At 40.5% G+C, this 27,150-nt stretch overlaps 1 protein-coding gene and 1 long non-coding RNA gene across 2 annotated transcripts in view; one reads left to right on the top strand and one right to left on the bottom strand.

Moving 5' to 3' along the window:
- RARB (retinoic acid receptor beta) overlaps window positions 1–27,150 on the top strand; it is an 829,117-nt gene that overhangs the window by 272,936 nt on the left and 529,031 nt on the right. The gene's annotated exons all lie outside the window — the stretch shown is intronic.
- Window positions 19,854–25,095, bottom strand: LOC110197318 (uncharacterized). Its single transcript, XR_002321446.1, has 3 exons — window positions 25,028–25,095; window positions 22,765–22,876; window positions 19,854–19,966 (listed from the first exon to the last, which is right to left on the bottom strand). It is a non-coding gene; the product is annotated as an uncharacterized LOC110197318 (long non-coding RNA).

The raw sequence follows: 27,150 nt of genomic DNA, 5'->3' as shown, positions 1-27,150 counted from the left end.
AAGATGTCTTTGATCTCCTCCTGCCTGGTGCCCCTTAATAAAACATGTTTTTCTGCCATCCTCCTCATATTTGTCTAGAAAAGACCATGTCCCACAAATTTTTTGTCATTGATGACTCTTCTCTGTGACATCAGAAATGGACAACCAGTCAAATTGCTTGAGCTTGACCTTGTGCTTCCCTATAAAACATCTGGCCCCTCCCAAATTATTAATAGCCCTATTGTGTGGACTGGGACAATTGGTGAGAGGCTGGAATAAGGAGGACACTCAAGCAGGAAGGTTGCCTTTCAATGCACTGTCTATCCCCTTCCTCCTTTTGCTATGGCCAAAAGATCATCTCACCAAGATCCAGGCACATCTTCCAGGCCCCCAAACCCAGCCCCAGTTACTGCTGATCTGTCCTGCCCTTCCAGAGATCTGGTTATGTTCTTGTCCTTCTGGTGACTCTGATCTGAGGCTGTCTTTGGTTCCTCTTCCTTTTCTCCCTCCTTATACCCCTGAGTGTCTTAGGTTGCCCTTTATGCCCCATGTGAGTTTAAACACATCAAGTGAAGAATCATTGCTTTCACCAGTTGTTGGGCAGTCTACTTTGTCCATTATTTAAATTAAGGTGCTACGCAGAAGTCTCTAAGTTCTATAAAGAACAAATAAACAAAAGTCCCATACGTGCATTGGAAGGGGGCCTCCACTTTGTTGGAGCCAGATTGCAGAGGGCAGTGATGTCTAGGATGGCTTGCACTGTGGTTAGGCCAGAGGAGATCAATTAAAGGCTGTTGGAATAATCCAGGAGAGAGATGATGAGGTCTAAACTAGGGCAGAGGCAGTGCCAATGGCAAGGAGGGCACAAGAGTGAAAGATGTCAAGGAAATAGAATCACCAGGCCCAAGTAGCTGCTTATACAAGTGGGATTGAAGATTAGGAAGAGGCAGAGACAACTCTGAGGTTATAAGTATGGGAGACTGATGGGATGCTGGCACCATTAACAGCTGGAAAGTGATGACCGAGGACCTGTTTCTGGTCACTTACTGCCTGGGCGTTTATTCTTTTTAGCCCTTGACTTCCTCGTTTGTAAAATAAGGATAATAGTTGTCTGCATGAAAAAATGGAAAATATACTGAATTTTGAGCCGGAGACCTGGTTTCAAATTCTGGCCTAGCCACTTGTTAGCTGTGTGACATTGAGCCAGCCCCTTAACTTCCCTGGTCCTTAATTATTTCCTCTATAAAAGGAAGGGTAGTACTAGTGACCAAAAGAGACCCCAGAAATTTTACATGACCTACCCAAGGTCACACAGATAGTTAGCTTTAGAGGTGGGATGTGAACCTGTGTCCTCTGTCTTGAGAGCCAGATCTTTTTCCCCTGGAGCTAAGCTAGTAAGGCAGATGTCTAATTGTGGGAAGTCAATACGTGCTAGGAATACAAAGACAAAGGAGAAATAGTCCCTGCCCTCAACCAGCTTCTGTTCTAACCAGGGGAAAACATGTATAGGTATCCATAAGACACACACGAAGTATCTACAAGGTAGCAGTGGGTGAGAAGGCACCAGCCACTGAGAGGGCCAAAGAAAATCGTTGCCTGAAGTGAGTCTTGAAGGAAGCCAGGGATTCCAGGAGATGGAAGTGAGAAGGGAAAGCATGCCAGGTCTAGGGGCCAGAGAAAGAGATAGAGGATCATGCATGAGGAACCCCAAGCTGACCAGTATAACTGGATCATAGAGTGTGAAGGTGAGTGATGTATAAAAACACTGCAAAAGTAGGTTGCAGCCAGATTATAAAGGCTTTAAACATGTCATATTTAAAAGGTCATATTTGATTCTAAAGGTAATAGGGAGTCACTGGTGTAGGTGGGAGGAACAAATGTATACCTTACGAAAATAATAATAGCTAACTACGTGCCAGGCACTGGCAATTATTATCTCATTTGAGCTTCACAGCAGCTCTGGGAGGTAAGTGCCGTTGTTATCCCCATTTTATAGATGATGGAAATGAGGCGAACAGAGGTTGAGCCACTTGCCCAGGGCACACAACGGGTAAGTGTTTGAGGCTGGATTGGAACCTGAGTCTTTACGATTCCAGGCCCATGCTGTATCCGTCTAGCCGAGTAGAGAATGGAATGGAGGAGAGATTCGAGGCAGGGAAACCCTTTAGGAGGCTATACAATGACCCATGTGAGTGATAATGAAGTGAGATGTGCTGATGTTCACTGTCTGAACTGAGAAAAGGGAGTTGTAGAGGACAGATGTTGTAGCAATACAAATAGTCAGAGTTGCCAGCGGATGGAATGTGTGAATTGAGCAGGAGCGAGCTGTTGAGGCTGACACCTTGGCACACGAGAACGTGGAGGAATGTGAGGACGCCAACCATTTTTCACTCCATTTCTTTTGAAATTCAAAGACTCCCCCATCATGACAAACTCCTTGTGGGAATGAGTTTATCTAATATTTTCTTCAGTGACAGGATGTGACTTGGTGTCAGGAGAGGTCTGATAAGGGGCTGGGAAGAGGGGACAGACAGATCCAGGAAGAAGGTAAAAAAAAAAACAGGGAAGAGAAAAAATTTTTTTTTAAAAAAAAGGAGAAGGAGGTGGAAGGAGTGTGCAACAACAAAACCTTGCATCCACTTTGCAAATTGACCAAAGGTCTGTTCTTTCTGAGTGTATAAAAAAAAAAATAAAACTGACTCATTTTCCTACCATTACAACTGGTGATAGATTGAAAGAGTTATTAAAATAGTTGTTTAAAATAATCTTGATTATGGAAAATGTATAAAATTAGCTTCTCCTCTCTATGCAGGATCATTTATGGAGGGACACGAGCAGTAATATTGAAAATGAAATAATTGTGAGTGCCTGTATCGAATTACCATAGAATTAAAATGAACTGTGATCTCAGCCTTTAAATATTTCATTTACTAAAAGTTGGGGCACCAATTCCTGGTACTTACACTCTCAGATTATCAGCCTTCCTTTATTTTATTTTTGCCAGAAATCAATTCTCACATTTAGCAAACAGCAGTATCATTTTCTTAAATAATGCTCCAAATTAGAAATAAATAAAGAGGTTGATATTGACAATTCAGGGTTTTCAGGCAATCTGACCACAGCATGGGGAAAAAAAGGGAGGAGGAAGAAAATCAAGGAACCCTCTAAGATACCTTGCCTCTTACTGACAGGATCTGCAATTTGGGGATAATTCAATATTTGCTGTTGTCCGAGTGCACCTGTTACTGAATTTCTTGGAAATATTTAATTCATGCCTTTGCTCTCTGCAGCAAGTATCCTTGGATAACTGATTTATGCATTGAGTGACCTGAGGAACTCTTAAGTTATGAGACAATAACTATACATATCTTCAGCCCCATGTGGGACCAATCTTGAGCCTGTCTGTTTTGTGGGAATCCTGCTGGTCCTCCGGGTCACATGGGCAGCTCGTGATCCTCTCACCCATCTTGGAAGATGTGCTGAATCAGAGATTTCATGGTTAATGGCTTTTGCCCCTTGGACAGGGTCAGGCTGTCACTTTATGAGAACAGCAAGAGAAGACGGGCCATGGAAAGGAAAGACTGCAGTCTCTAGGGCTTGAAAGGGAAAACATGAAGGATTTATTTGCATTTTAATAGGACTCTTCACTGAATTATAATAAATTATACAAGAAGGAGCAAGGCATTTGTTGGATATTGGGCCAAGTTAACCAAGCATCCTCAGGAGGAGCTTAGCACCTAGAACACATTATGTAGATTGGGTCTCATGCCTCAGAATGGCCATAAATTTGTGATGGAGCAGAGGTGGATATACCCTCCACCAGGTCAGGTTACAACTCATCTATACCCTCGCCCCCTGGATGACTCTCATCCATGTCTTCCCTTAAATCCTCCACAGATGGTCCACTCAACCTGCTGAGGGACTTCATGTAGACCTCTTGACATTGCCTAGATATCACTGCAGTATGCCTGCTGTCTGTTAATTATCACTCGTTTTCACCTCATGACCAACCCAACTTCTTTCCCAGTCACCTTCTTTACCTACATTCAAATCTAGCCTCAGACACTTAATAGTTCTATGACCCTGGGTAAATCACTTAAGCTCTATGTGCCTCAGTTTCCTCATTTGTAAAAAAGGGATGTCACCCTAGATGTCATCCAATGCATCCATCATTATGACAATATTCTTCTATTGATTCTCTAATAATAGCTATCATAGCTAGCATTTATATAGTGGTTGAATGTTTACAAGACACTTTATAATTTTTTTTTCATTTGATCCTCATAAAATCCCTGGGAAGTAGGTCCTATTATTATTCCCTTTTTACAGATGAGGAAGCTGAGGCAGATTGAGTTTAAGTGAGTCAACCAGGGTCACAGAGCTATTAAGTATCAGAGGCTGGACACAGGTATTCCTAACTCCAGGTCCAGCACTCTATCAACTGTGTCACTTCTGTGAGACATAGAAGACCATACTCTCTAACGGAATTGAGTTAGCAGAAGCACATGTTATATGTGAGGAGTCTATAGCATGTTGCCAACAAAGAATGAGAAGTATCAAAACATATATGATTTATGGAGGGAGTGAATAAGAACCAGATTTTGGGAGGAGGAACTGCCTTTTGGGAAAGAAGAGGGTCCCTGTGTTTGTACTGCAATCTGCTACCCATATGAAAACTGGGATTGTTCATTGGCCTAACAGCAGCTCTTAGACATGACAAGTCCTTCTGGAATCCATTTCTTGGGAGGTCTAGTACCTGCCACCTTGTTTTAACATGTGTGGGAGATGATAGAGGACATTATTTCAAATAATTTATGATCAACATTTAGGGGAATGATTCTAGTTTGCTTTGTCAGTATTAATGGGACATACTTCTCCCTGTCCCTTTCCAAATGCCAAGGCAAATTCTGGTGTTGGTAATGACCAGCAATCTTCACACATTGCCCATATGCAGTATAATTAAATTAAACAACTTGAAAATGAATTATCTCCCTAATGCATGGTGTATTTATTGTCAAGTGTTTAGGGTGTGATGTGCCATGATGACCCCCTTCAGAATAAGTGTAGGAGGAGGGTGCTTTGGGCACTTCTCTCTCAGATTTCCACTGTGATTTGTCATTAATGATCTGGCCCATTATTTTAAAGTGCTACCTTTAAACCTTGAAGCTTATGGGATGATTCTAAATGGTCCCCTGGCTACATTTAAGGATTACAAGTATGCCTGTCAGGAAAATCCTCCCACGGATGCACTCAACTCAACGTGAGGAGCAGATGTCATAACTGGAGACCAGACCTTCCCATAAAGATGTAGATTCTGTTTGCAGCTATAAAACAGTGGTAAATAAACATTTTAAGAATCATTTGCAATAAACATGCTAGCAGACTCATTATAAGTTAAAATAAGATACTTCATCCTTAAGGGGTTTGTTGTATCTTAGTAACTTTCACTTGAAATTGTATTTGAGAAATTGGAGTTTGGTTATAGCATTATATTTATTTTTTTTACTTAAAATTTTGAATGTTTCTGCATCACTTTACATACATGTGTATATGTAATATACATATGTGCATAATACAGGGTGTCCCAAATGTCTTAGTGCAGTTTTAAGCCTTATGTTGTATAATACATATTCGTGCCTATATGTGTGCATAAAATAGCTGAAAATTATTTAGCACTTTAAATAGTACAAAGCCATTTACCAATATTATCTCATTTTATCCCCTGGGAAGTAGAAGCTATTATTATCCTCATTTTACAGATGAGGAAATTGAAACTGAACGAGGTTAAGAGACTGGCTTCGGGTTGCTCAACTAATAATCATCTGCAGCTGATTTTGAACTCCGTTCTTCCTGACTCCACGTCCAGCACTCTATCCATTTACCACCCACAATGTCTTGAACTTGGGAACTCTCATAAGCATAAGCAGAAAAATGTAGACACAATTGCACTAGATTGATTCAGTTTACTGGAAAATTACCCAACTCTTCTCCCCTTTACTTTCACTTCAAAATACTGTCAAGAAAATGACCTCTTTATTTTGGTCTCTATATAGGTCTAGGCTAGTAGTGACAAACTCAAATAGAAATAGGTTCCTGGGGCAATGTATTGACTTAGAAAACCACAAATTAACATTATTTGTGTTACATTGTATTTTTCTTTATTTTGTTAAAACATTTCTCAATTACATTTTAATCTTCTTTGGAGACTTTCTGGATTTTGCATGGTGGTACCAATCTGTACTATCTCAGGGAAAAAAATTTGGGGGTGGGGTAGAACAGAGCTTCTCTTGTTTGATATTACCTTTTTATCACTTTCAACCGATAATTTTCTTTTAACATTTCAAAGCTGGAGGTTAATTAGTGGCAGTGGCAGGATTAGAATCCAGACATTATGATGGAAGAGAAATAGGATAGACTTCATAAAACAAAAAGTATTTGTGTTGGACCTTGAAAGACTGATGGAATTTGAACAGATAGAAATTCACTTACTGGCAGGAAAACCAATTTGAATTAGTGAGGTTATTAATGAAAGAATTTTTTGAATATGTAGTTCAATACTTGAGTGGATCTGTCATCTAATCAATATGGATACAGCCCTGAGTGGTGTTGATTATAGGGCTCCCACACTTCTCCTCCTGTGAAGTTCTTAACCATAAAGTATCTTCCCACAAAATATTCTATGGTTTCATCAACCTAACCCAAATGTCCACATTTGGCTCTACATCTCTTGACATTAAATGGATACCAGTGTAGAGTATGGGCTGTCCTTCAGTTATCTCACTTTGTATATAACACACCCATTTCTTTTTACAACTTATGTCGCTTTGATAATATCATTCATCATTGGCCATACGATGCAGCATATTTTAGCCACTATCTGTTACTTCATTCCCCTCTTGGTCACCTGAAATTTTGATTTTTTAGGAAGTGTAGGCTTCCTTAAAAACTGAACGCAGATGCCTTTCCTGGTTAGGTCTGTTGTTAGTCCTTCTTCTCCCCTTCCCCCTTCCCCCTTCCCCTACCCTTCTCCCACCCCTGCCTCTTTCCCTCTCCCTCTTTTTCTCCTTCCCCTACCCTTCCCCCTTTCCATTTTCCTTTCCCTCTCCATCTTCTTACTCAACCCTCTGCTTCTCCCTCTCCTTTACCCCTCTTCCCCTCTCTCTCTCTCTCCCTCTCCCTCCCTTCCTACTCTGCTCATTACCCTTTCCCTACCTTTCTCCTGTCCCTCCCCCTCTCCTGTTTTTCTTGAAAAGACCTTGTATTATTCATTACATGCTTTGTAATTGTGTCGTCTTTCCTCCCCAGTAGAATGGAAGCTCCTTGAGAACAGGATGATTTCATTTTTGTCTGTAGAGCATGAGGCAATTAGGTGGTGCAGTAGGTGGAGAGCAGGGCCTGAAGTCAGGAAGACTCTTCTTAATGAGTTCAAATCTCACTTCATACACTTACTAGCTGTGTGACTCCGGGCAAGTCATTTAACCCTTTTTGCCTCAGTCTTCGTCTGTAAAATGAGCTGTCGAGGGAAATGGCAAACCACTGTGGTATCTTTGCCAAAAATCAATCAATCAATCAATCAATCAATCAATAAATGAGACCCTTTACAAAGGTTCTTGAAAAGTCAGGCATAACTGAAACAACTGAGCATAGGAATTCTGTATCTGAGCATGTGGTTGCTTGTAGAGTTGAATGGAATTGAACTCACAGTTCCATAGCATCACTATTTTTGAGTTTAAAAGTCATATTTGAATTAAAAAGATAAGAACATAAGAATGATGGATTTAGACTGTCAATTGCTTTAAAAATCTACTTTCTTAAATATTTAATCATTCTTCCTAAAAGAAATGTGTTTTTTCCCCCCAACTAACTTGCTTAATAAGCCCTTTCTGGATTATACAAAGGTAGACTCCATGCCAGGTGTCATTGTATTGGCAGTTCTAACTTTGACTATGTGGTTGGTCTGTCTTCACTACCCAATTCAGTCATCAAGTGGGCAGCCATTCACTTAGCCTGACTGAGAGAATAACTATGTAGTTATGAATCCCAGGAAATTATGATGTCATTTTGGTTGCAGCTTCTTGCTTGGATTTAATGCCTGAAGATTACCTGTTAAAAATAACATGTCAGATAGTAATAACTCTGTTTTCCTAAATTATCCAGATTGAGCAACTAGTCTTCACTAAATTATCTGAATAATTGCATAGTCCTTCTCTCCACCATAGTTCGGCAGTGTTGGCCCACAGGTGTGAAGACAGAAGGTTTTCCCAAGCCCTGATTATATCTCACATACCTTAGAGGGCAATTCTCCAGTCCTCAGAGAATGCACAAAAGAACATGCAGATTCGAAGATAACTTCCTCAGTCAATAGCTGTGATGACTGAAACTCAGAGAAGTAAACATTTTAAAGCTGTTTTTAAAAGTTTATATTGGGGCAGCTAGGTGGAGCAGTGGATACAGCACCGGCTCCGAAGTCAGGAGTACCTGAGTTCAAATCGGTCTCAGACCAAACACTTGACACTTACTAGCTGTGTGAGCCTGGGCAAGTCACTTAACCCCAACTGCCTTAAAAAAAAGTTCATATTGACTCTTTTCCACTTATATTGTTCAGAATTCCTAATTCATGGTTGGCTCAACACAAAAAGCTGCCAACTTTTATAGAACCAATTGCCTCTGTCATCTGGATAATTCAGATCAAAGGTTATTTGACCTGAATTCTATGAGTAATTCTAGCTGTCTAGATCTGGCCATCAAGTCTGGAAATTCATTTCTTACATTTTGGTCCTTCTGATTTAGATACTGAAGAGGCATTTTATGTTGCCTTAAGGCGACTGAAAAATACTTTTTTCTTTCCTGTTAAGGAAGTGTAAGGGATATGGGGGGATTTATTGAATCAGTCAATAAGCCCTTCCCACTAAAAGAAAGAAACAGGGTACTACAACCTGATACCTCTTTCAGGTAACACCCCTGTGTTATAACACTTCTTTAAAATGAATAAATCAAAGGCATTAACTTAGGCATGAAAAATCCTCATCTAGTTTAGAAGGAGCAAAATTCTTTCAGCCATTGGATGAAATTAAATGACAGCATAGAGGAAGGGTATTAGTATTGGTTGAAAAGTTGGACATATCCGATAGGGCTTATTTTTGAAAATTATTTTAGCATCAGTATTCCAGTATGTGGCCAGCCAGGTGATGTGAACAGCTTCAACCAAAGCCTTGAGAGGTAATCATTTGGAGGAAGAGGAGGAGGAGAAAGCTTCTTTCTTCTCTTCCTCTTCATCTTTCACCAATCATTGGCCTTGTGAGTGTCAAAATGTCTGAAGTCTTTTGGACTTTCCATTGGTTCCTTAGCAGTGTCTCTGGAACCATAGTGACTGATAACAGTGCCTTTATTGAGACCCATTAACAAGCTAGACACACCAAGGAAGGGTAATGATAGGACTCTATAAGGATCCCCGAAGAAAGCTTCACCAGACCTAAAAGGAACTTCATGAGGTGCCATGGAGGAGCACAAGGGTTTGTAGCACCAAGAGCTGTGAATCATCCCTTTGCCACATGTGTTTTCTAAGCATCTGTCTACTTTCCCATGGAATTTGTATGTATTTGGGGTAGAAGTGTCACCCTGTGGGAGTGGACAATGGACAACATGTTTTGTACCAACCAGTCTTACTAATGATTGTTACAGATGTTTGTCAAAGAGTTGAACTGAGCTGGTTTAAATAAAATGCTGATGAACTCAGGGATGAGGAAAAATATAGCTCAGCAAGGAAAGTTAAAGGCATAGTGAAAAATGATGAGTAATATCTTATTCCTGAATTGAAGAGTTTGGTTAGGATAAAATCTTTGATGGAAATTATACTTTAAGTTGAATCTTGGAAATAAGAAGAGAATCCTAGAGTTCTTGAAATGACTGTGAGAGCCAGCAGCCAATGGAACTGTTAGAATGATTTTCTGGGAGGAACTTAACTTATAGCCATGATCAGCGAAAGATTTAAGATGGTAGGATTCATTGAAAGTATCTCTCAGGGACTGAGTCACAATGAAGTCTTGCCAAGTTCCAGTGACCAAGTATTGTACAGTTATCAGAGCTTACCAGGGACCTTGGAGATCATCTCATTCAACCACATGCACTCCTTTGTTTTCAAATGACAAAATTGAGATCTAAATAGATAAGGATATTGTCCAAGGTCAAATATTTAATGAAGGGCAGGCCATGTCTCATTTTTCTTTAAGTTGATCAATTGTGAATGCTTATAGATAATAGGATTTTCTTTTTGCCCAGTTCATTCATTCATCTATTCAAAAAAGTATTTATTAAGCACTTATGCTAAGTTCTGGCAATATAGATACAAATACAATACTGTCCTTGCCTTCAAATAGCTTCCATTCTATCTAGTTTTTTTGTTTGTTTGTTTTGTTTTGTTTTTGTTTTTTAGTGAGGCGATTGGGATTAAGTGATTTGCCCATAGTCACACAGCTAGGAAGTATTACGGGTCTGAGGCTGGATTTGAACTCAGGTCCTCCTGACTCCAGAGTTGGTGCTCTAGCCACTGTGCTACCTAGCTGCCCCAAAGGAGATACTCTACCTAGTTCTTTTACAGGAAGCCTTTCCCAACCTTTCAGTTCTAATGCCTTCCTTCTATTAATCATCTCCTATTTATTCTGTATATAGCTTGTTTTGTATATATTTGTTTGCATGCTGTTTCCCCCATTAGATTGTAAGCTTCTCCAGGGTAGGGACTGTCTTTTGATTCTTTGTATCTCCAGTGCTTAGCACAGTGCCTAGCACATGGTAGGCACTTTATAAATGTTTACTGACTATTTCTATCCATATCATTTCCATTGGGAACCACAAAAACTATATAGTATATTTGTTGGCTCATGTCTTCTCATTGAATTAACTACTTTCTGATGGAATTTCTTTTAGCCACAAAATTGCATAGTCATTTGGATGATATTACTCATGCATCTGCCTGCCTCTCTGCCTGCAGAGATGTTTTGACAATTCTACACTTGACCTAGATCTTTAAAGTTGGCCAGGGAAACTCTCATGATTCTGGTTGGCCAAAGGAACGCTTTCCCTCTAGCCACCAAAAAGTGAATACAAGTGCAGATTACTACATTAAGCCAGGGGACAAATGTCCAGTTGCCATCTGGAGTAGTTAACTCTTAATGATCCCTACCCTTGTGGTTCATCTGGATGTGGTTTCATGGGAAAATAGATTTAGAGTTGAAACAAATGTTAGAGGTGGTCTTGTCTACCCCACCTCACCCCCACCATTTTATAGAAAACATTTCCAGAAACATGAAGTGTTGCCCAAGGCCACAAGGCAATAAATATCAGAGGCTGTATTTTAACTCAGTTCTACTGACTCCAAATCCAATTCTCTTCCCATTGTACCACACTGTCTCATGAATGGATTATCTACCGCTTTGGATCCAAATTCTCCATAATATCTAACCAACCCACCTGAGATGCCTGTCCATATCCATGTCAAAATGGAACCTAGCACAGGGTGGAAAAGATCCTCCCTCTCTGCTCCACGTAGTTGAGTGGCTTCTACTACCACCCAACTCCCTGTATCTACCACCACCATTTTGTCATTGTGTTTAGGTGAAGGTGGAACTTGTACATGGACCATTTTAGTCATGAAGACTTGGTCACCTTTGGAAAATATTCTCTCTTTAAAACAAAAGGTTTGTGCCATGAATATCACCAACAGAATGTGTAGAGTCTGAGCTGGGCATCTGTCACACTCGGCCAATATTCCACATACACTTACATATCTTATCTTAAACATTTGTATCTTCCTTATTTAGAAATAGAAAAACTTGGGCCCTATCAACACGGCCGTAGGACAGTGGCTCTTCCTCTTCCCCAGAATGAAACGACCTGAATTGCATGGCAGTTTGGCAGCAAGAGCGGCCCTAGAATTTAATCTGTTGTGATTTGAGAAGATGGAAGGCTTTTGAGAGGGGAAATCTAATTACAATGGAAACACAATTGCATTTACCCACCATTTCCTTCATTAGTCATTCTTTTTTATTGGGAAGATAAGTATATACAAGGAAGAGCAAAGGGAAGCATACCAAGTACAGGAGGAAAATATATGGAATTAATGCAATGTAGTCTAACAAGAAATCGATCATATTAAAATCATATTTTTACTTAATCTCCCAGTGAACCTATTGGGTAAGTTCAGCTGGTTATATTACAGCAGCCCTTCCCATTTGTTCCTGCTTTTGCTAATTCATCTGGAATGTAATATTTCTTTTATGACTTGGGGACTTAGTATTTTTCTATACGTGGTGTGGTTAGACATTTGACTGAATGCTGCATGCAGACCTGAACATGGCTGCCTTCTTGCCGTCCATATGAGAATTGCCCAATGAAATAAAACAATTCTTGCTCATTAAAATCCCTGTAAATGCTAATGGATTGCTATTTCCCTCTTTTAGAGTTCTCCAAGAAAATTCACCCTCCAAAAAAAGTAGACTTTATTTGGGAGATTAAGAGATAGCATGTAGTAGTAGATAGAGAACTAGGCTTAAAGGTAAAAAGAACAGTGTTCAAGTCACATATCAGACACATACTGGCCATGTGACTTTGGGGGAGTCATGTAATGTTTCAGTGCTCTAGACAACTCTCGAAGCTAGAAGTTGCAGAGAAAGTTGCCAACTTGCATTGGTAGAGAGTTTCCTCATCTGCGATTTCCCTATACCAATGAAATCATGAGTTCCCTACCTACCTCTATGCCTTAGATGGGGGGAGCAAAATATTTCAGAGGGTTTAGGGCTTACAAATATTGGTGAGGAAGCAAATATCTGTGTCTAAGTCATAGCAAAAATGGATCCATGAAATATGTCCAATTCAAAAAACCTGATAGACTTGCACCATCCTTTGAGACCACTGCATACACCCAGTGTGGGGAGCTCCTAGATCTCACCTGGATTCCTAGGTGGGAAATGCAGCAAAGAATCATTTTTGCTGTGCCCAGATCTGTAGCCAAGTTAAGATCTTTTCTTGTACATGTGGATGGATCACAGGGAGCAATCACTGCCCTTCAAAGTGTGGTATAGTGACCAGGATGAATCTCGAGTGAGGAAGGGCCTACGCTCAAATCCAGCCTCTGCACTAACTAGCTGTGTGATCAAAGGCAGGTCAGCTGAGCTCACTGAGCCAAGTTTGTTTGTGATGATCAAATAGATAATGTACGAAAAGGACTTTGCCACGTAAATGGCAGCTTTTGTTATCAATTAGAAGATTCTGTTGTGGGCATATGATGCATTCTTTGATAGTCATATGGGCAGCTCGGTGATGCAGTGGATAGAATGCTGGACCTGGAGTCAGGAAGACTCATCTTTGTGAATTCAAATATGCCCTCAAGTATTTACTAGCTCTGTTACTCTAGGCAAGTCATTTCACCCTGTCTACCTCAGTTTCCTCATCTATAAAGTGAGCTGGAGAAGGAAATGGCAAATCACTCCATTATCTTTGCCAAGAAAACCCCACATGTGGTCATGAAGAGTCAGACACAGCTGAAAAATGACTGAAATTGATAGCCATGAGATCGCAATCAACAAACACAATCAATTAGTCAACAAGCATTTATTAACCTACATGCCCGAGGTGTTAAAACTGGATGATGGTGCAACTGCCCCATTTCACAGCTGAGGAAGGTGAGGACCAGAGAAGACAGTGACTTCATAGAAACTCCCATTGGCATAGTGTTTTAACTTTACAAAGGTAACTTTGTGAGTGCAAGTTTTATTACCCCCTTTTATAAATGAAAAAAATTGAACTTCAGAAAGGTTAACTCACCCATAGTCACACAACTAATGTGAGTCAGCACTGGGATTTAAAAGCATGTCTCTTGAGTCCAGATCCATATCTTTTCCCACCTTGCCATGTACCTCCCAGCCCACAGCTAGCTAGAAGCCCATCTCTGACTCAGGCCTCTTCTCTTCCTTAGCCCAAGTTAGCTTGAGCTGACCCAAAGATACTTTGATTCCACTGTCCTCCCCAGTCAAATTTCTGCATTCCAGGTGCCCATCTTGCTTTTATTGGGTAAGAGAAGGTCCTGTCCTTGTTACTGTGGCCATCTCTGTGGCTGGAGGGCAAAGGTGACCCCCGCCAACTATGTTAATTTCAGTGATTGCTTAGCAATAGAATCATAAGCAAGATTAAGGCAAGCAGACATTCATTTAGTATATGAGAGTTGGAATTTTAGAGTCCATTATGAGATTACCATCTCCAAAATCAAGTAATATAACAGCGACAGATTTCCATTTCCCCTATATTTCTGGTGAAATATCATCTCATATTGTGTGCTCTGGTGCAAAAGAGTAATAATGATAATTGAACATTCTCTTTTCACTCTATAGGGTCTATTGTATGCTTATGGTCGCTACCCTAAAAATGTCCTTGTGATACACAGTTTCAATATCCATGCCTGTCCAGGAAATCAACTCTTAAAAATGGCATGCTTTCTCAAAACCCATTTTTATTCACATACTTATTCACATTTTATAAGTAAAACGACTCAAGAGGAAAAGCTTCAGCTATAGCAGTTCTATAACTTATCATTTCTTGGAAAAGATGAATCTGAAAAAAAATTAAAGAAAAAAGAAAAGATGAGTCTGACAATAATAATAATAAAAATTATCATGGTTAGCAATGATGTGAAGAGACAGAGGCAGAGCATTTTAAGATGTGTAAAGCATGTACATGCTATCGCATTTGATCCTCATAAATTTTGTAAGATGGGTGCTATTATTATTCCTCTTTTACAGGTGAGAAAACTCATGTGATAGAGGTTAAGTGACTTTTCCAAGGTCACACAGCGAGTAAGTGTATGAGACAGGACTTGAACTCAGACCTTCTTGATTCCAAGTCTAAAAGTCTACAGATTTGTTTTAGGAGGGGTAGGAAGCCACCAAGAGCAAATGCAGAGATGTTCTGGGTGTTATCCAGCTTATTTCAAGGTCTGGGTTCCATCCCATTGGCGGGGGCTATTAGGTACAAGCATGATGCCAGATTCTGGAGCCATGGAGGCTGCTTTGACTAATGACAGGGAAAGATGGGGAATCAGTTAGACTAGAGTTTGGTTTTAGCTAATCCCTGGAGCCTCAGTATACTGCCACTCTCATGGTCTTTTTCTGTACAAGGTTGTTCTAAGACCCCATTAATATGCACCCAATTCATTCCAGGAATGTTTTATGAGGTGCCAGCTTTGTTGAAGGTGTTGAGCTAAACCCTAAGCATACTTCAATGTTCCTATGGGTCTTTGGTCTCATCAAGGTAGGGAGTCCCTCCAGTGGTGCAGATTGTAACCACCAATGCCTTTTCCTCCTAGGTGATTGTCATCATTTCCACCCCACAAATCCTTTGTGAAGAGCCTAGCCTGGAGGCTTTTGAGCATTCCTCACCTGCTCAGATGCCACCCAGAGAAGCCTGTACCTTGGAGCCTTTCTTTCCTCATTAATGACTCCCTTCCCAGGACCACATCTTAGGAATGACCCCAGCCATGTTTCACCTCCCTTTCGCCTCCACTCTCTCCAGACTCCACTTCCTCCTTGCCTGTTACATTGTCTGTGACTGGGTACTTTTCCTCCTCCACTCCCTGGTTTTCTGACTACACCATGTGTGTTGTCTTCCTCTATTAGAATGGCAACCCCTTACAGATAGGGACTTGCCTGCCTTTATTTATATCATTGATGCTAAGTACAGTGCCTGGTACATAATAAGTTCTTAAAAAATGCTTTATCCATCCATCCATCCATTCATCCATCCATCCATCTATTACACAAGCACCAGTATAGCACTCAGGCTGATGGTCTTTCCTTATCACATAATGGACTCATTTCCTTCGCTTGTTGTACATTTCCTCAGTGATTTCTTTTCAGTGATTTCTTGCAACATAAGTCATGGCTTATGATGAAGACTATTTTCACCTACCACCCAACTCTCCATTGCCCTTTGCATCACTTTCAATCTTGATTCTTTTTTTTTTTAAAGCGATTGGGGTTAAGTGACTTGCCCAGGGTCACACAGCTGGTAAGTGTCAAGTGTTTGCTCTGAGGCAGGATTTGAACTCAGGTCCTCCTGACTTCAGGGCCGGTGCTCTATCCACTGCACCACCTAGCTGTCTTGATTCTTTAAAGTCCATGGTGGTCCTTGGTTTGTAGGTACCAGTCATCCCCAGGAGATGATGGGTGGCCAGAAGAAAGGTTGTTGTTTCAGGTTCATAGATAGCATTATGAACTTCTTCATTCAAAGGCAACCTAACCTGCATATTCCTTCCTAGTCAGTCCTGGGGATACAAGGATGAACAATGGCATAGTGCTTGCCATCAAGGACTTTATAGTCTTATAGCAGAATGACATGCATAAATACTATAATACAAGTTAAAATGCAAAAATTATTGTTATAAGATACTGTTTAAATTAAATATTAATTAAATTTAAAATTAACTAATTATTATAATTGTCATTATTATAACTTCATATTATTTATTAAATGGTATTTATGTAGTATTTTAAGATTTGCAGAGCACTACATGTATTATCTCCATTTACCTTCACAAGAAATCTGGGAAGTAGGTGCTATTATCATGCCTGTTTATAGATGAGGAAACTGAGGCAAATATAGGTGAAGTGATTTATCACACAGCCAAGTAACTGTCTGAGGCTGGATTTGAACTCAAACCTTCCTGACTGTGTCCACTGTGCCACCAGCTGCCCAAATACTTACAAAAAGGTTGGACAGAGTCATCAGGAATTGAGAAGTGTGGGACTGCTTCTGGCTTGTGATACTGTGGAGGGAGGGCTTCATGAGATAGGGCCCAACTAAACCACACCTCAATGGACTGTCAATCAGCAGGCATTTACTAAGTGCCTACTATGTACCAGGCAACTAGGTGGTACAGTAGAAAGCACCAGCCCTAGAGTCATGAAGACTTGAGTTCACATCTGGTTTGACCCTGGGCAAGTCACTCAGCTCTGTTGGCCTCAGTTTCCTCATCTGTAAAATGAGCTGGGGAAGGAAAAGGCAAACCACTCCATATCTTTGCCAAGAAACCCCAGATGGGGTCATAGAGAGTCAGGCATGACTGAAACAACTGAGAACACTGCTATGGGCCAGCCACTATGTTAAGTGCTGGGGATACAAAGACAAAAGTAAAAATCCCTCCTGGACTTAGATTTGAATAGGGAAGGCGATGCATAAACTTCTAGATAACCTAACTATGTAGATAGGAAATAAATAAAATTAGATATAAGGTAACCTTACCAGGGAAGGCATCAGTATTTATCAGGAAATTGGGTAAAAAGTGGTGTTTGAGCTCCGTGCTGAAAGAAACGAGAGATTCTGAGAGGCAGAGTGGAAGAAAGAGAGCATTCCAGGGATGTGTGTGTGTGTGTGTGTGTGTGTGTGTGTGTGTGTGTGTGTGTGTATACACATAATCTCAAAACAAATTGTTCACAGACTATTTTCCTCTCACCAAATAGAGAGAGGCCTGTGAATGTAGAATGAATACCAACTTCTGATTTTCCTGAAGAAGCTATTGCTATATTTAAGTTAAATATCCCGTCTCATAGTCCCCAGGGCATAACTAGCATGGAGAAAATGGCATTTTCCCCTATGGCACTGACATCCAGGGAGACTTATTTCTTCCCTGTAGGGGCTACATCCCTAGTTGATCCTTTCCTCTTGCCAACAAGCACTACAGTCACCCCTGGCCCACCACCTCCTCAATCCCAACCTGCCCGGGGTCAAGAAGCCGTATAGTCCCTTCTCCAACGGGATTGCACCTACACAACGTACTCCCATACCCCTGCAGTCATTTTTGTCCCACGTGACCTTGGTGAAAGCAAGAAGTTATTTAGAATATTGACATTTGAACAATGAATGGTGAGAAGAAAAAACCACTTTTGTTTCCCCTCTAGCGACAGGGACTAATGGGTGATTTGTGTCCAATATATTGTTCAGATTTAGTTGAACTATTGGCCTTAAAAGAGTTAGTACGATGTTGAGTAAATACGTTGTTGTTTTTTTTTTCCCCTAGTGAAGACAATTAACCAGAAATCCTAGATGATGTTTTGACACCCAAGAAATGATGCCAAACTAGCTGTAAAGCATGGAGGACTCAGCAAAGCTCTCTCCCCTCCCCCTGTACTGGCATATAATAGGTACTTAATAAATGCTGATTGAATTGAATTTTCATGGAAGTAGTGAGCTGGCAGAGAGTGTCAACCATCCACCAGCCTGATGGAGATAAATGACTTTACACTGAGTAAAGTGCTGCATAATTATTTTAACCAGGCTTGTCATGTAGCAACTCAGTCTATTCTGAGGGATACTGAGTGTCTTCTCCCCAGCCAAGCAGCATTGAGAGCATGAATGGGACTTTTTCATCCAAAACTCAACCAAGACTTGGAGTGGAGTGGCTTGTCCTCCTCCCCTTGGTGGTGGCTAGAAGACCTGGGGAGGGTCCCTTTAAAGATGAGTTCAGTTTTCTACTCCTTGGGCTGAGCAGTCAGAAGATGCAATCAGACTAATTGTGGGCAATGTCTGATAAAAAAAAAACAGAGAAGAAATACTAAATGGAGCCTGTGAGATGAAGGGGCAGACAGGGCAGGAGACTGGCCAGAATGCCAAGGTCAGACTGAGCCTCACTCCCTCAAATCCCAAAGGAGAAGTAATCTGTTACTTCATGATGTCTTCAAATGGAGACTTTCCCCTTAGACCTCTGGGATTAGCTTAAAACTTCTTTTCAAATTCAGTTCAACAAAAATGTATTAAATACTACATGCCAGCTGAGATGCCTTGGCATTGTGGACAGAGAGCTGGCCTCAGAGTTAGGAATCCTGGGTCCAAATGTTACCTCTGACCCATACTGACCACGTGATCTTCAGCAAGTCCCTCAGGCTACAAGAGACACAGGAAACTCTTTGCCAGTGATTCTCAGATATTTTCTCTTTCTCGCAACATGAGTAATCTTTGCCATGAGAAATCATTGCACGCTGGACATTTAACTTAGCAACAAATTTGTGATGGTAAATAATAATGGCTTCTCCAGATGCCTTATCTGGGCTTTGGGGTACATCTACTTCCCCTTTTTCTTTCTCATCCCCTCACTCTTTTCTTTCTTTTCTTTCCCAGGATTCTCAGCATGGGTGACATCTTGGCCTTCCGTATAGATATAGCCCCTAGTGTAACTGTCTGGATAAAATTTCAGATCACTCGGGTCACGCTTTTTGAGTTGCAAAACAATTGAATATATTTCTTGGTAGAGTGACTTTCCTTACTGGGAGCTCCTTACATCACAGCACCTGACCCACCTCAGAAATATGTCAGGCTCTCTAGGAGTGCAAAGGCAAAGGAAAAGGGGAAGGAATAGACAGAGAAAGGGAGGGAAAGGGGAGAGAGGAAGAATTCTTATCCCTGAAAAGCATATATTCTTTTTCTTCATATGCTCAGAACTTAATCCACTTTTGGCATAGAATTAACATGTAAGAAATGATTGTTGATTGAAGGATTGATTGATTATTGGTACCTCATGTGTACATCCTCACAATAGGGAGAACTTACTAGCAGTGGAAGGGTGGGGATACATCAGGAGAGGCTTTCAGTAGAAGGTCAGAGTTGATCTGAGCCCCCAAGAGAGAGGTCAAGGTAAGAAAGGAGAGTCCCAGGTATGGAATTCTGCAAGGAGTTGGGAGATGGAATAGTCTATAAAGAAATCAGCCAGCAGGGTAGTCACACTGCCTTAAAAAAGAAAATAGCAGCTGCTCTGTGGCATAATCTCCACTAATAGACACATTAAACCCCTTTGGCTTTAACTCAAGGAAGGATATGAGAGTGAGCCTGACCTGAATGGATTTACTTCTGCATGAAGGAAAGACCTCTTGTTGTCCTTTTGCTAGCTGGGGAGGCTCAGGTCTCCTTTTTGTGCCAAAGGCAGACTTTCCCTTTGTTCCTCCAGGCCCCTCTGAAAATAAACAAATTGGATAAATTACAGGATTATTTTATCAAAGGCAAAGTGATATTCCTTCCCATTTATATGAACACTTGTTTGTTTTGACTGTTTGAATTAGTTGACCAGAAACCCAGGGCCTAATGTTTTGGCTCAGGCGATGGTAAATGTTATGGAGGGGTCACAAATGGGGTAGAATACGTTACTTTCAGATCTGTCAACCTTAAATACTTTTCTCCTTTTAAAACTTTAAAATGAAGCTGAGAGGAGAGCAGATGAGTAAATGATCCTTCTTTACCCAAATCCTTAGCTCAAACCCACTTAAATAGAAGAGGCCATTGGGGAAGGAATCTGTTTGCTGACTAAAAGCTTTCCTGCAATGTCACATGGACTTTTCTGGAAAGGCCTGAATTAAAAACCTGAAACTTCTGGCTTCAGGAACTCCAACTGCTTGGCTATCCTTCTCCTCTCAACATCTATTTGCTTTTTTAGTGCCTATAAACTACTTATCACAGAATCAGAGAACTAGAGAGTTGGAAGGGACCTTAGTACCTTGGAAGGGACCATGTACCTTGAAGGACCTCCCCGCACATTAAATCCAAACCGTACGTGAAAGTAGTTGGCTGTATAGCATCCCCTAGAAATAGTCATGAGGCCTCTGCTTGATTCCTTCCAAATAGAGAGACCCCACGACCCCTAGAGGCATCCTGCTCCACTTTGGGGCAGCTTTCATTGTGAAGGTGTTTTTCCTGACATCAAGCCTAAATCTGTCTTTTCTGCATCTTCCAAGCATTGCCACTGGCTCTGTCCTCCAGGGCCACACAGAACTAGTCTGTCTTGCTCTACATGATGGCCCTTTGGATATTTGGAGGAAACTATCACACTTCCCTTCTCTTCCCAAGTCTTCCCTTTTCCAGGTTGAACATGCCCGGTTCCTTTAACCATGGGTCATGGCTTCAATGTCATTCACTTTCCTAGTTGCCCTTTTATGGACACTCTCTGGCTTATCAATTCCCTTCTTAAACCAGAGTGCCCAGAATAGAACACAGCACTACATATGAGGCCTGACAAGGGCAGAGATACAGTGAGGCCCTCACCTCCCTACTCCTTGAAGCTCTGCCACTCTTAATGAAACCCAATATACATGGGCTTTGGGGCTTCTCCATCACCCTGATGACTCATATGCACTAAAAAACCCCAATATTTTTTAATGAATAGCTACTGTCCATCCATGACTCCTTCCAACCTCTATTTATCAGTCTGATTGTTTCATACTCAGGTAGCAAGCCTATGCCTCTTTTATCTTATTATATTTAGCCCAAGAAACATTGAGGCAAAATGGACAGAGAGCTGGTGCCGAAGCCAGGGAGACCTAGGTTCAAGTGCTGTCTGTTAGATGTGACTATGGGTAAAAGATGATCTTTCTTACTTATGGCTCTCCCTGTGCCTATCCAAAGTAACAACAAAGACCATCAATTCTATAAATTAGGGACATGAGACTCAGTATCCATTCTGGAATAGAACCCAAGTCTCCTGGCTCCTAATTAATAAGATTCAAAAACATTGAATTATGGGTAGGATACAGTCAGGTTTTGCCCTTCCCCATGATTCCCTGCTTTTGTGTGAAAATATCCCTACTCATAGGATTGAAGTAGAGCTTGGAAGAGACAAGAGACGTGAAGCATAAAGATTTTTTTTGCATTGTTTGACTTTTTGTTTGAGTTAACTAAGTTTGAGGAAGGATTTTGTTTAAGATTCTTTGACACGCCATTGTACATTAGTATTCAACTCTGTAAATATTTATTAAAAGAGCCATCTTTGCTCAAGGTATAATTGGCTTTCTAATGGAAAAGTGCATGATGTAAGTAGGACATACAAAAGTTTATTTATGTTAGAGTTGCTTTTTTAAAGATGTATATACCTGGTAAATTCTGCCTGGCTCATCTTCCTAAGTTTGTCAGCCCCAAAAGCCATTCTCTCTTCTCATAGGAGGGGCAGCATAGTGGTTTGAGTACTGCACTTGGAGCCAGGGAGACCTGAGTTGGAAACCTACTACAGATACTTAGCTGTATGACCCTGAGCAGGTCACTTAACCTCTTTAAGTCTCAGTTTCCACATCTGTAAAATGGGGATAATAATAGCACCTTCTTCCCAGGGTTGCTGTAAGGGTCTGGTGAGGTGATTTTTGTAAAGTGCTTTACTAATCCTAAAATGCTAAAGAAATTTTCACAAAGTAGGTGAATTTTGAAGAATGAATAACAAATTCAGAGTTAGAGACCTCAAAGGTCATCTTCTTCAAAGACCTCATTCTACAGATAAGAAAACTGAAGCCCAGAGAGGTTCAGTGATTTAAATCATAGGAGCTTGTGGCTGAAGGAATCTTAAGGATTATCTAGTCTACTCCCCTCATTTTACAGGCCAGGAAATTAAGGACAAGAGAAGAGAAGAGACGTGTCCAAGGTCATACAGGTAGTGACAGGACTGAGGTTTGAACCCTAGTATTTTGGCTCCAAACTCAGTTTTCTGGCTATTATTATACCCTTCTTCCTTCCTTTGATTCAGTAGACAACAATTCTTGGGCAGGAGGGGAGGTCATATGCCCAAGTGTACACAAGATTTGTTACGAAATGATGCTTCCTATTTTCCTATTTGATTTGAAATGTCCAAATCTCAGAAGCAGGCCTCTTGTCATGCCTCCTTTCCTCAAAAAAGAGAGTCTTCTCCCATGTAATAGAGCCATAATTGTCCAATTTTGCAAGCCTTTCTCTATGGGCTTTCACAAAGGATTGAAAGCTTTTTTCTTCCACACTCACCAGCAGCCCGAGTAATCCTGAGAAATCAGGAGAGCCCCATTTGCTGGATGAAAGTTTCTCTGTGAAAGGTATTTAAAGGGAGTCCACAGGAGAGCTGATCAGAAAGAGCAGGCTGAAGAGAACACAGCAGCGCAGGGATGCCAGTGGAACACGAAAACAAAGATGTCATTCAACAGGATTAGAAGGAGGAGAAAAAGGAAGCAAATTTCAGCAAATAAGAAATAAGAGGAGCTGAAATGAATACAATCTTCTCAGCTTGACCTTTAAAGCCCTTCACAATCTGGCTCAGGCTTACCTTTCCATTTTTTATTTCACATGGTTCCCTTTCATAATCGGGTCCAACCGACCCGTCCTAATTAGTGCTCCTCTTGCATAATTTTCCATCTTCACCCATGGGCCTTTGTATGCCTAGGACAGACTCTATCACCTCTACTTCTGAGAGCCCCTTGCACCCTGCCATTCATTTACCTGCCGCTGTAGCTTAAGGACTTCCCATATTTTCCATCTGCTCCACTGCTGAACCCTCCTCCATGTAAATGTCTCTCTTATTACCTCATATGCACTTTGAGAACGGGGGCTGCCTCAGTTTCCCTAGCACATAGCTTGTGCTGAATTAAGTACCTTTTCATTCATTCACTCATTCTCTCAGTCAAATCTCTATATTCAAATCTCATCTCATTTTCTACCTCCTTTCCTTATCTGTTCCTTCCCCATCCCACCCTGAAAGAGGGTGAGCTCCTTGAAGACAGAGACTGATTTTTGTTTCTGTCTTCATATCCCTAGGGTGTAACATATGATCTGGACATTGTAGATAATAGGTACTTAATAAATGTTTGTTGTTTTGTTTCTTTTTGAGACTGGGTATACTTATCTCACCCATCCAGGAAATCTATTGGCCGCTTACACGCTCATCATTTTTCAAAAATCTGTTGGCTACTCATACGCTCATCATTTTTCAATATGTTGCTTTATTTTTCTATTTTTCAACCTGAGCTTGTTTATGCTTCTTTAAGTGGCCTGGTGGCCCTATCTCCAGAGGGATCACCATATTTATGACAGATATAAAATGAAGACATCCAATCAGTGTTAGTTAGCCTTATTGCATCTCAGAACTCCTGAACTCAAGCAATCCACCAGTCTCAGTCTTCCAGGGACTCTAGGTATGTACAAACACGCCAGACCAACATGTTGGTTTGAATTGACCTGAGACTCCGTAATGATATTTGCTTCAGTCCCACTTAAAGGTCCCCCAAAGGGGACATGATCAGAAGTGGTACCAAGGAATACTTTTTCTCTCTTCCTGTGCCTTCAACTATGAGAATTTCTTTCTTCTGCCTCCCTTTAGCCACATGGGAATGGAGGCCAGTATCTGACATGAGCACAGCTGCAGCTCTCAGGCCTCCAAAGCAGTCAGTATCCTAGCACCAAGAGCTCCCCAGGCAAACTGATGGATCTGATTCAGGGAAGAAGCACTGTCTATAACAGAGGGTTGCTTTTAACTCCTGTAATCCTCCAGGGAGACAGAGGCCCATCTCTCAGATAAGCCATTCTTCATGGTTAGTATCAGGAACTAGCTCATCAATCAGCCACCTGAGGCCTTTAAAGGAGCAGGAGGGTCATAAACTTTATAAAGAAGGCGATAGATGGCATTCAGCACTCAAGCAGATACACAATTACCTAAGCCCAGTTCAGGGCAGGAAAACTAAATCTTCTTTAAACACACACACACACACACACACACACACACACACACACACACACATACACACACACACACACACACACACACACACTAATCATGGCCTTTAGAAAATAGCACCAAAGAGATAGCAGTTACCAGACAAATCTTCCTCCCTGTGGCCATGTTTTTTAAATGAACTTTTGTTCTTCAAGGATTTCCGTTTTTAGTATGAAATAGCCTGAATGCTAATAAAATCAGCTCCTGGCTAGTCAGGGGGATGAGCTGTAAAATATTAATAATAATGATAATAATAATAAATCTGTTGACTTATTCACTGTAGGCAGAAGTTAGAGAATAATCTCATTTTCATGCCCTCCCCCATCTATCACTCAATCCTCTAGCAATGCAGAAAGTCAACCTTTTCTCAGCCATTTGATCTTTTTTTTCTTTTAATTTAACGGGCACATATTTATCATACATTCTCTACACAGGGAATGATTTTCATAGTGTTTTTTCTGCACAAAAAAAAAATCAAAACAAAACAAAACAAAAAACCCTGGACACTTCTGGAAGTGATATTACCTTCAGAGTTTACCATCTTGGTCTGAAATGTTCTGATGTCTCTCTTTCTACCTGTCTTGATCTAAAAGGTTAGGCCATTGTAACTGTCATTGGTATTGTACCATGATGCTATAAATCCCATCCCCTGAGGCTGTCTGTCTCTATGGTGTCATAATGCTTTATTTGACATATTTCAGGAACATCTGAAATATTTGGATAAGGGGGTGGAGAGGGCAAGGCAGATGAATGGCCAATCATTATGCCAGGGACAACTAAGGGGATTATGACGCTTCAGATGAACTATTTCTTAGACAAATGCTCACTTGTGGCAGGAGAGTTTGTGGTGGCTGAATTAATGGAGCCCGCTCTAATACCTTGATGAGGTGAATGAAGGAACTCACTTGCTTAGGCTGGTTGAATTAGACGCATAGAATAAATGAAAATTAAGATCTTGCCTGTATTATAAATTGTATTGTAAAGGATCAAGCAATTAGGGCTTACTTTCATTTTAATTTTCTGGTGGCAGGGAGAGAGTTAAAGTACAACCAGGGTGTAATTTAACAATATTATGTTGTGACCCTGCAAAAATTCCTTCCCCAACCTTATTTTTTTCATCTGTAAAGTGAATCAGTTGGAAGAGATCATCTCTAAGGTCTTCCTGATTCAAATAACACTATTAACTGATGCTTACACAGCACTTTGAAGTATATAATGTCATTAATAGTCCCTTGAGCCTCACAACCCCATCAAGTAGGAGCCACAGGAAGACTTGAGTTCAAATCTAGCCTCAGACACTTTCCAGCTGCATGAACTTGGACAATTCACTTACCCTCTGTCTGCCTCTTTTTCCTTCTCTTTAAAAATTATGATAATAATAGCATCTACTTTGTGGGGTTGTTGTAAGAATAAGCTGACATGATATTTATAAAAGAGACTTGCAAACCTTAAAATGCTATATAAATGGTAAACACCATATTATTATTATTACAAACATTAATACTTTCATTTTCATTTCAATATTTGTAGATGGTTACATAGCTTGTGTCCAAAGTGATTTTAAACCCAGTTTTTCTAACTCTCTTTACTACACCACAGTTATTTCTCTAGAATTCAGGAGCTTTTAACCTGTTGTCCATGAACTTGTTTTACATTTGAAAAAAAAAATTATTATTTATTTTCACATTCATCTTTCTGAAATTTTGAGTTCCAAAATCTCTCACTCCCTCCCACTGCTCCCTCAATCATTGAGAAGGCAAGAAATGTGAAATCAGGCAAAATGCATTTCCATATTAACCATGTTACAAAAAAGGCAAGAAAAATAAAGTGGAAAAAATCATGCTTTAATCTGCACTCAGACTCCATCATTTCCCTCTCCAGAGGTGGATAGCATTTTTCATCATCAGTCCTTTAGAATTATCTTAGATCATTGTATTGATCAAAATAGCTAAGTCGTTCAGAATTGATCATCATATAATATTGCTATTACTGTGTACAGTGTTGTCCTGGTTCTACTCACTTCCTTCTCCATCAGTTCATGTAGTCTTCCTAGGTTTTTCTGAAGCCTTCCTATTCATCATTTTTATAGCACAATTATATACCACAATTTGCTCAGCTATTCCCCAAATGATGGACATTTCCCCTCAATTTCCAAATCTATGACACCACAGAAAGAGCTGCTGAAAATATTTTTGTACATATAGATCCTTTTACTTTTCCTTTCATGCCTTTGGGATACCTAGTAGTGGTATTGTGGGAGACCTAGTAGTGGTATTGCTGGGTCAAAGGGTACGCACAGGTTTATAGCCCTTTGGCCATAGTTGCTTTCCAGAATGGTTAGATCAGTTCACAACTCTACCAACAATGCATTAATGTCCCATTTTTCCCCACAGTCTCTTCCAGCACTTTTCATTTTTCTTTTCTGTCATATCATCTGATCTGGTAAGTGTTGGGTGGCACCTCAGAGTTGCTTTAAATTGCATTTCTCTAATCAGTAGTGATTTAGAGCATTTTTTCACGCAACTATGATAGCTTTCATTTCTTCTGAAAACTGGCTGTTCATATCCTTTGACCATTTGTCTATAGGGGAATAACTCACATTCTTATAAATTTGACTCAGTTCTCTATATATTTGAGAAATGAGTCAT

The sequence above is a fragment of the Phascolarctos cinereus genome, unplaced genomic scaffold (genome assembly GCF_003287225.1).
Source record: "Phascolarctos cinereus isolate Bilbo 61053 unplaced genomic scaffold, phaCin_HiC Scaffold_1;HRSCAF=81, whole genome shotgun sequence".
Classification (NCBI taxonomy): Eukaryota; Metazoa; Chordata; class Mammalia; order Diprotodontia; family Phascolarctidae; genus Phascolarctos; species Phascolarctos cinereus.
The sequence above is the reverse complement of the archived record's forward strand: the minus strand, read 5'-3'. Positions and strand labels throughout refer to the sequence as shown.